This window comes from Gouania willdenowi, unplaced genomic scaffold (assembly GCF_900634775.1).
Source record: "Gouania willdenowi unplaced genomic scaffold, fGouWil2.1 scaffold_108_arrow_ctg1, whole genome shotgun sequence".
In the NCBI taxonomy this organism is placed as follows: Eukaryota; Metazoa; Chordata; class Actinopteri; order Blenniiformes; family Gobiesocidae; genus Gouania; species Gouania willdenowi.
The window spans coordinates 6,745-15,792 of NW_021144856.1; the positions used below are offsets into that span (position 1 = coordinate 6,745).

The window sequence follows — 9,048 nt, forward strand, 5'->3', positions numbered from 1 at the left end:
TAACACGACCTTGGCTACAGCTGAACAGCAGAACAGCCTGAAAAACTGGGCCCAAGACTGAAGGAAAATGGTGAAAAAACCGCAGGGAGGCCCTTCAGAACCCAATTCGGGTTTGGAAGAGGTCAAGGAGATGATAGGTCTACAAAACCTATCTGCCGAGATAAAGTCGTTGGAAAAGACGCTGGAAAACTCACTGGAAAGACTACAAAGCGAAACAAAGGTACTGAAAGAAAAGAATGAAAGAAATGCTGAAGAGATAAAATTGTTGAACGCGAGGGTTGAACAGCTGGAACAAAAGGAAAGAGAGAAAGATGTCATCATCACAGGCCTAAAGATAAAACCCAGGAGTGACGAAGAAACAAAATCGATTGAACAACAGGTCATTGACTACCTGAAGTCGAAGGACATTGTCCTGAACCCTGACAACATCAACTCCTGCCATCTCCTGCCAAAGAAAAATGATAACAGAGCTGTAAAAATAACCTTCACGAATATAAAATTCAAAGGAGAAATAATCAAGCAAGGAAACAAACTCAAGGGAACGAAGGTGTACATCAATGAAAACCTGACGAAACAAAATGCAAGCATTGCATGGAAGGCACGCCAAATAAAAAAAGAAGGAAAGATTGTGAAGACGTGGTCAAAAAACTGCAGGATGTACATCCTGGAAGAAGAGGACGGAAAACCAGTTCTCATCAAAACGATGGACAACTTGGGAAAATACGAAGGATCCACCTAAACAACAACATTACTGATGGTAATCATGGATATGGACCCAGATCTATATAAACACTGGAAACAAAACTCAGACTGTGATTATTTTACGGAGACCGATTTAAATGTGAAACCAAGAGTAAAAAAGGTCTGTTATTTATTCATTTCAATTGCTAGGTGGTGGGGTGATTAAGGATTACATTAAATTTAAATTCAAAGTGTTTATTATCATATGTGCAGTTAGAAACACGTTTTTTTTTTATACAATGAAATTACTGCCTTGCTTATGAGCTGGGATATAATAATGTGTTTATACAAGTTAAATCTAACAGTGGAAAATACAACACTGCCAATAAAACTAACAACAGCAGTTAGAAACACGCTTATGAACTAAGATATATTACATTAAAATACTACCTTGCTTGTGAACTGGGATGTAGTGATGTGTTTATACAAGTTGGATCTGATCCCATCATCAGACAGTGGAGGATACAACACTGCCAATGGAACTAACAACAGCTGGATTACCCTTGATGTAGAGACAAAACAAGGTGACATTGTGGATGAAAAGGGAAAAACCTTCCAAACACCTTCGAAAGAGGAACTATTCTTGAACTGGAGGAATGCTAACAACGTCTGGCAGGGAACAAGGCCAACACAAACAAAGATAGAGGACAACACTGACTACAGATGGACGTTCAGAAGAAATCAAGAATGTTTGACCAGAGAGACATGTAAACCCATGTAAATTTGGGATGGTAAAACAGGGGACGGGACCCGGATAAGCAAACTGCTTCTCTCGTCTCCTTTTTCGGCATGTACAAAAAAAGAAAAAAAAAAAAAAAAAAGTGAATGTAACCATGTCGGAAATAAACTGAATAAATAAATAAATAAAAAAATAAATGGTATAATTATAATTGTAACTGTAAAGTTGAGATAATTGACATTGTAATTGTAATTGCCATGAAAATGTTATAAAATATTATAATTTAGTACTAAACTAGGGAATCATGTTACAGTTCTATGTACATTGCTACATATACTGTATGTAGTTAATAATTATTAAAATATGTTTCATATAATATTTTCCCACACTTTACCATTTAAAATCTATTAAATCTAGAGTTATAGGGACACAAAAAATGCTCTTACTTCCAAACCATAAATATTAAAATAATAATAATAATATTATCATTGATTATTTAAGGTGACTGTTGGAATAGTCCCTGTATAAATAAAGTTTCATTGAATTAATATGTGACCTTTGACAAATAAACAGTGGTTGGAAATATCAAACTACTTCTGTGTAACTCTATTATAGTCCAGTCATCACATTTATAAACTATCTTAGTCATCTAGGATCTGTGCACCCTCAGAAAATCAGCTGCTCACATTATTTTGACCTGAAATCATCTGATTTTCCACCGTTTGTAATTCTTCTCCAGTCTGCATTGACTCCTCCCACCAGAGCGTCATGTTTAAGGGAAAAAAGTATTTCTGTTAATGGATTTTAAATTGAATTATGGTACAGATATACTTCCATAGTTTATACAGTTGACGTAGCGTTCTTATTCTCTATTACAAGTTCACAGAGAAGCTGCAGTGTTTGCAACTGTCGTCACCTAAAAAAGACAAACAAACAAAACAATAAATAATGTTATCATTGTTATTTGGATTATTGAAATTTTAAAACCAATCAGAAATACACCGTTTTTATCTGTATTTGGTTTTTCCGTTTTCCTGTTTCTGGAAATCATTGGTTGAAAAATAGGTGAATGTCAAGCAGCATTTTGTCAGGTCTGTTGTGTTTGTTTTTGTTTGCAATGCCTTTGAATAAGTTGTTTTGTGCCTGACTTGGCTAGCTACGCCACAAGTTTTCCCTCAGTGTCCTTAGGTCTCACATGTTAGATGGACCTTGAACTGAGACATGTTTGAATACTTTACATTGTAGTGTTGCACAAATGTTTGATCATTTTGTTTTTGCCTTCTTCACGTGACAAATCACAGCACTTTATACAGCAGCATATTATGTGTTTTGTTCATTGCTGTTGGTTTTGCTTTAAAAAAGTCTTAAATTGTCTTAAATTTGACATAAAAAGTGTGCAGCAACCACTGTTTCTGGTGTACGGTTCATACTGTTAATAAATGTTGATGGTACTCATACTCCTGGTTGTGATTCTGATAAGATGTTTATTCTAAGAACTGTTACGGCAAAATTTGCGGTTGACCTCATTTGGAGACATGATTTATTGCTCTGGTTGAGTGATGGAGTCCAGGCGAAGCATTGATGATTTTATAAAAAAGGTTTATTATAAAACTAAGTAAAAAAAGTACAAAGATGGAACAAAAATTAGTGACCGTCCGGCCGGACGTTCGAAGGCAGAGACCTGCTTTGTCTAACAGTTTCAGCTTAAGCTTTTATACAGATATGAGAAAAGGTCCCAACCCTGAAAGAAAGAAAAGGAGGGAGTCAGATGCTCCCACAGTGGAAATGTTGGAGGATGATGAAGACGTGTATATTATGAGGAAGATTGGGCGCCACTCTTATCTGTCCTTGATAGTGTGTGCATGTGAGTTTGAGTTTTGGCCCTCAGCAGAGACTGTGTTGCACTGAGTACAATACGATCTGTACTGTTTAATCTAACATGATTCAGCTGTTCAAAAGTGTAAAGAGTAATGCCGTCATCATGTATTAAAACATGACAAATTGTACACATGAACATACATTTGACGATATGATGATGAATATAAAAATTGCCATAACAGAACAAAAACTGGTTTTAAGGTTTTGGTTTTAGTTTTAATATAGATTTAGGTTTATTTCAAGATGAGTCAACTTGTATCAAGAAACAGCGTAATCATTTTTCTCTCCTCCCTCTGATTGGCTCTTATCACTCAGGTGTTATAAAACATCAACCCTCGACCTGTTGCTCCCAGCTTTGGCTCCGCCCCACTTCCTTGTGTCCCAGCTTCTTGTCTGTGGTTAGTTAGTGGAGCAGGTGTGTAGTTTGGAACTGTTGTGTTTACACACTCAGAGACCAACAGCATTTTCTTACTTGCTCTCAATGCTGCTGTTGCCCTTTGTTGCCTCGTTGCCCCACTTCACCTGCTGCGTTAGAGCTCACCTGCCCATCCACCTGACAGGTATGTTTATCCTGTTCCTCCTTTACCAGTAGCTAAGCTAAGCTAGTGTTATTAGAGAGGTGGAGACGCTGTTACTTTGCTTTGCTGTGATTCCTGCAGTCAGGGGCTGTTCTAGTGATTTGGAGGCCCCAGACCAGGGTGTCCAACTCATTTTAGTTCAGGGGCCAAATACAGACCAAGTTGATCTCAAGAGGGCCACAAACTTTATGCTGGAAAACCAGTAATTTTAACACTATTGTGCCATAGTTTGTACTTCTACATATACATAAAATACTAAATATGTAAGAAACTGACAATATCTAATCAATAAGTGACATATATCAGTCCTAACAGGATCTACACTTTGAATTTCTTAGAATTTTTTTTACCAATTTTTATTTAATTAAAGGAAATATGTCATAATATTTGTTTTATATGTTATTTTTTACTTTATCCTGTGGGCTGAATTAGATGCTCCAAAGGGCCAGATTTGGCCCCCAGGCATTAAGTTTGACGCTTTTGCCCCAGACAAACAGTAATATCCATTTAGCAATCACACCCTGGTTATAACACACCATCATCAAATCAACCAGGTCAGTTCAGACAGGTATCTAGGTATTTAGTTTATATTTTATATGGTTTTGAAGACTAAATTCTGCTGCCACCAACTCCTAAGTAGGTATCCAGAGTGTCCTTATGATTCTAATCATTCTATATTACTTTTTTTATTAATCTTTGTACATGTTTGCTTTGTGTTTATTTATATATACAGTGTACTGTATGTATTTTGAGCGATACTTTGGGGTGTGGCCAATACTAGACTGAGTATTGTGTGGCCCACGTCTGGTCCAAACCTAAAGCTAATAAATGATTGCTAATCAGGAAATGTCCAAATGAAGCTCTGTGATGATGGGCTTTTATTGTTAGACACGTTGTCCTAACCAACAGGACAGAGGAGTTCATCTGTTGACCAATATCATAGTTAATGTTGTTGTGGACTGTCCCAGAAAAGCTGCTGCTCTCTATTTGATCTTGATCAGCAAAGTCTTTGTTGCAAATTAGAGATAAAATATAAGAAAAAACACTACATTTGAGGAGAATTCTTAAAACAAGAGACATTATCTGTTCATGCAGCAAGTTAATCTTAAAATAAGAATGTCCTGATAAATATTCTAAAGGGTTAAAATAAGCAAAAATGGCTGATTATTAGATTAAACTACTTGAAATCAAACTTCCTACAACTTAATAAGTGAAATATACTGACTATAAGCAAATAATTCTTGTTAAAAAAAATGTTTTGTTTTTATTTAATTTTGGCAAATGAAAGCTTCAGAACAAGAAGAAAACAACTAATCTAAGTAAAAACTGACTCAGCATTAGTGAAAAATGATTAAGCTGTTTCTTGATACAAGTTGACTCATTTTGAAATAAACTTAAATCTATATTAAAACCAAGTTTTTGTTCTTAGAATAAACATTTTATCAGAATCACAACCAGTGATACACTCCACAGGCCAGTGAAGTAAGTGGACTGAAGGAGACCACATCCCCTGCTGTCACAGCTGAGGGTTACACTGGAGAGTCTTCAGCTCACTTCCCTGGTCCTCTGTAGACTTCACAAACCAGGAACGCTTTCCATTCAAACCAACCCTTAGCCCCACCTCCTTTGACCTGTAGGTAACAGGTAATGAAGGCCTCAGTGAGAATTGAACCCAAGACCCCTGGTTTACTAGACCAGTGCTCTAACCTCTGAGCTATGAGGCCCTGTGTGTGTGACAGCATAGATGATCTTTCACATGGCAGATATACACTACGCCACTTACATGTACAACTGGGCATCACTTTTTTTTAAGTTTTGGGGGCGGGGCTCTAAAAATCCATCTCATGGTGTAACTTTTTTCTCTTACAGTTCCATCTTAATGTCAACAGTTATGATAGTGTGTGGTCTTATTTTGGTCCTCAGTTATGAGGGAATTCCAACTCCGTCATCAAATCTTTATTTATTTATTTTTTTACCAATTTGAAAGGCTACCAATCAATAGCCTTTGTTCAATCAGCTCTCAACAAACACCCATGTATCTTAACCACATGCTAGTTGTGCTACAGTTGTTATATCATGCTTTAATTGTCTACTCACCACTTTCTAGGTGTTTTGAACCGTAAGCGCTTTAACTCGTAACCAGTGTTGTGTGAGTTACTGAAATAAGTAATGTGTTACTGCAAAAAGTAACTTTTGAGTTACTTAGAATGAAAGAATGTATTATTTATTTTGGGTCATTTGTGTCCGTACAGCTTCATATTAGTGCTGTAATAATATAATAATCCACTGTTGATCAACTGTGCCCCTGTATTAACATTGTTTTGTATAAAAGCCTCTGATAAATGAAATGTTACTGTATCCAACCCTACAGTTTATAATTGTAGGGGAACAAGGATGATTAATATTCAAAAATATTAATCATTAATTTTTAATATGTTTGTTGCCAGAAGTGCCATCTAGAATTGAGTTTTAAGTGGCCTAGATCACTTTATTTTAATTAATTGTTACAGTTCCTTGTTTTTGTAGTGGGTTCTTGACATCAGAATAGAGGTTTAATAAAGGTTTAAATGTCAATAAAAACACAGCATTTACAATATGTACATGTTTATTTTACAGGCTATTACCACGATGATAGATTAGGCAGTTTCACAATTATTCACAGTTATTTTGACTCATTGGTATCACACAAAATGTACATTTTAACACAGATGTATGGTATCTACACATTCTGAGTGTTTTAGATGTTTGCGTGAATATTGGATTTATAGGGATTTCCTAACGCTCTGAGGAAGAGGAAGAAGGAAAATGGAAAGTTAAAGTAATGAAATTAATAAAACTTTACCAAAATGAAAAATATGGACTATGAATCTAGAATTTTCGATTGAGAGAATTTGTTAAGTTATAAACCACCTTTTTGTCAGAATTGTGTGTGCGTGCAGTTTTACCCTCCTTCGAACAGGCGTGATGATGACAGCTCCTTCTGCGTAATCAGCAGTGGGTGGGGAAAAAGCTTTTCCTGCGTTTTTCCGAAGACGTTTTCCGCTCATTCACTGTACGGGCCCGCGGGATACTGTCGGCCTGGCTGGGGTTCTGGTTCTCCTACACGGCACCACTCCTGGGCGTCGATGGGTAGTTTAACTAACATGTTCTCCAATCAAAGATGCTAGAGTTCGTTAAAGCTTACTCATGGGAGGCTATAAAAATTGATTTGCTCCAAAATTAAAACTGCTTGGTTAATTTCAAAAATGGAGAAAAACTTAAAGTTAGTCATTGTGGGAATGGCTGGTAGCCCCTTTCTGACTGGAGAGAAGTTCAATCAATATCTCAAAAATTCAGCATCACTAAACTGAATAACATCTAACTGTTAAGTCAGATGCAAAGAGGAGGACTAGACAGAGGTGAGCGCGCTGGAACTGAGCAAGAGAAGTAAGAGAGAAGTAAGAGCAAGTAAGAGTGATAAGGGGGAGCGAGGCCTTTTATAAACATGTCAAGAGGTTATCTGATTGGTCAAAACACATCTGCAGTGTGGGAATGAGTGAAACCTGATTGGCTGGCAGAAAGAAGCGGGAGGCTTAACTTTCCTGTAAAGAAGACAAAATGGTGTGGCTATCCCCACATGTGCTTCTTAAACAAAGAGTCATAAAACTAAATAGGGTGTTACCATGTTAGGTCTAAAATGGAGCATGGGTGTGTGCCAATTGCATGAACCCTTGAAAAATGACTTTCAATTGATTATCCCTTAAATGACTGATTTGAATTATTTCTAGCTTTAAGCATAACAAAGGAGGACAAATACACTTTTGATCAATGATCATGGAATATGAAGTTATAAACATTTCCCTTGAAATGTGATGCATTAGTGCTTAAATATGTCAGATGGAGGCACACGATGAGTCTCTTTCCTGTAGACAAATGGTTAAAATCGAGGTCCCATGTCTGAAATTCGTTTAAATCACAGTTCTGCCTTTAAAGCATCAGATGGTGTATAGGTTTTATTTTTATTTCTTCCTTTTTAATCTTCATGTTGAAGAGGGTGTCTCTGGTGTAGGGTGTCAGGTTACATCCCTGTTATCTCTGTGTGATGTCTGTTCTTTGGGGAGGATGGGTGTCAGCAAAAAGTCTGCAGGAAGAAGGGCTGGGATTTGAAGAAATATTCCTTGGTCCATTTTTCCATTGTCTGTTTTTGAGTCATAAAAGTGTAATAAAATTCCAAACGTGCGAAAGTGTTTTTACCGCCTTTTGACCATCGACCAGGGTTCCTACATAATCATTTACATTAACAGAACTAAACTCTGCTCAGTATTAATCTTTACAAACACCAATCTGACTGAAACACTAAGTATTCTTTCAATACCAGTTTATTTATCTGAGACCAGCAGAAACTGTAAATATTACAAGGAATTGTGAAATAAATAACACACAAAACAACCTGAATATTATTAAAAATTAAAGTGGCTTCAGCATCATAAAACAGTTGTGTTTAGCCTTAGAATGTTCCCTTACAGGTTAAGTACAAAAACTAGCAATAATGTTCAACATAAACACAAAAAGCCTTCTAAAATAAATAAATGAAATCAATCTGAATTAACATTAGGAATACATTTTGACCAACTCTGCTTTACAAAAACAACCATAAATGATGTGCATATAAAGCACAAAACAGCTGCTCCAAAATTAAAACAGTAATTTTTCAGCCTTTTCAGCGCAGTAATGTAAAGTAAGCTGTGTGTATTCCAGGTGCACATTCTGCTGTTGAAAATGCTTATAAAAATAAATGTGGAAAAACAAATTCACAGCATTTTTCTCAACAGTCACAGTTCATTAAAATCCATACGCTGTTGTTTCGGTGCAGAGGCTTCCATCACATCCACCAATGTAGCGTTAGCTTAGCGCTTCACCGATGCATCGTTTGGAAACAAATGAGTAAAATAATACATGTATTTCCACTCTGAGAAGCTCGTCCTGCTCTTGACTCGCTATGATTGGTGCACGTGATGTAAACAGAAACATGCTGACAATGCTTCTTCTTCTTCTTGTTTTACCGTGGTTGGCACGGCGTCCCGCAAAAATATGTAGAGCCACTGTAAACAGGAAGTACACCGCAGCTAGCAAAGAAACGGACAAACGCAGCATAATGTAACGGTAACGGCGTTATTTCTTTAAAAAAATATT

The 9,048-nt window shown here is 36.6% G+C and overlaps 1 non-coding gene across 1 annotated transcript; it reads right to left on the reverse strand.

Annotated features, from left to right (window-relative positions):
- Positions 1-5,527: 5,527 nt before the first annotated feature.
- Positions 5,528-5,600, reverse strand: trnat-agu (transfer RNA threonine (anticodon AGU)). The gene has a single exon. It is a non-coding gene; the product is annotated as a tRNA-Thr (tRNA).
- Between the last annotated feature and the right edge of the window lie 3,448 nt (positions 5,601-9,048).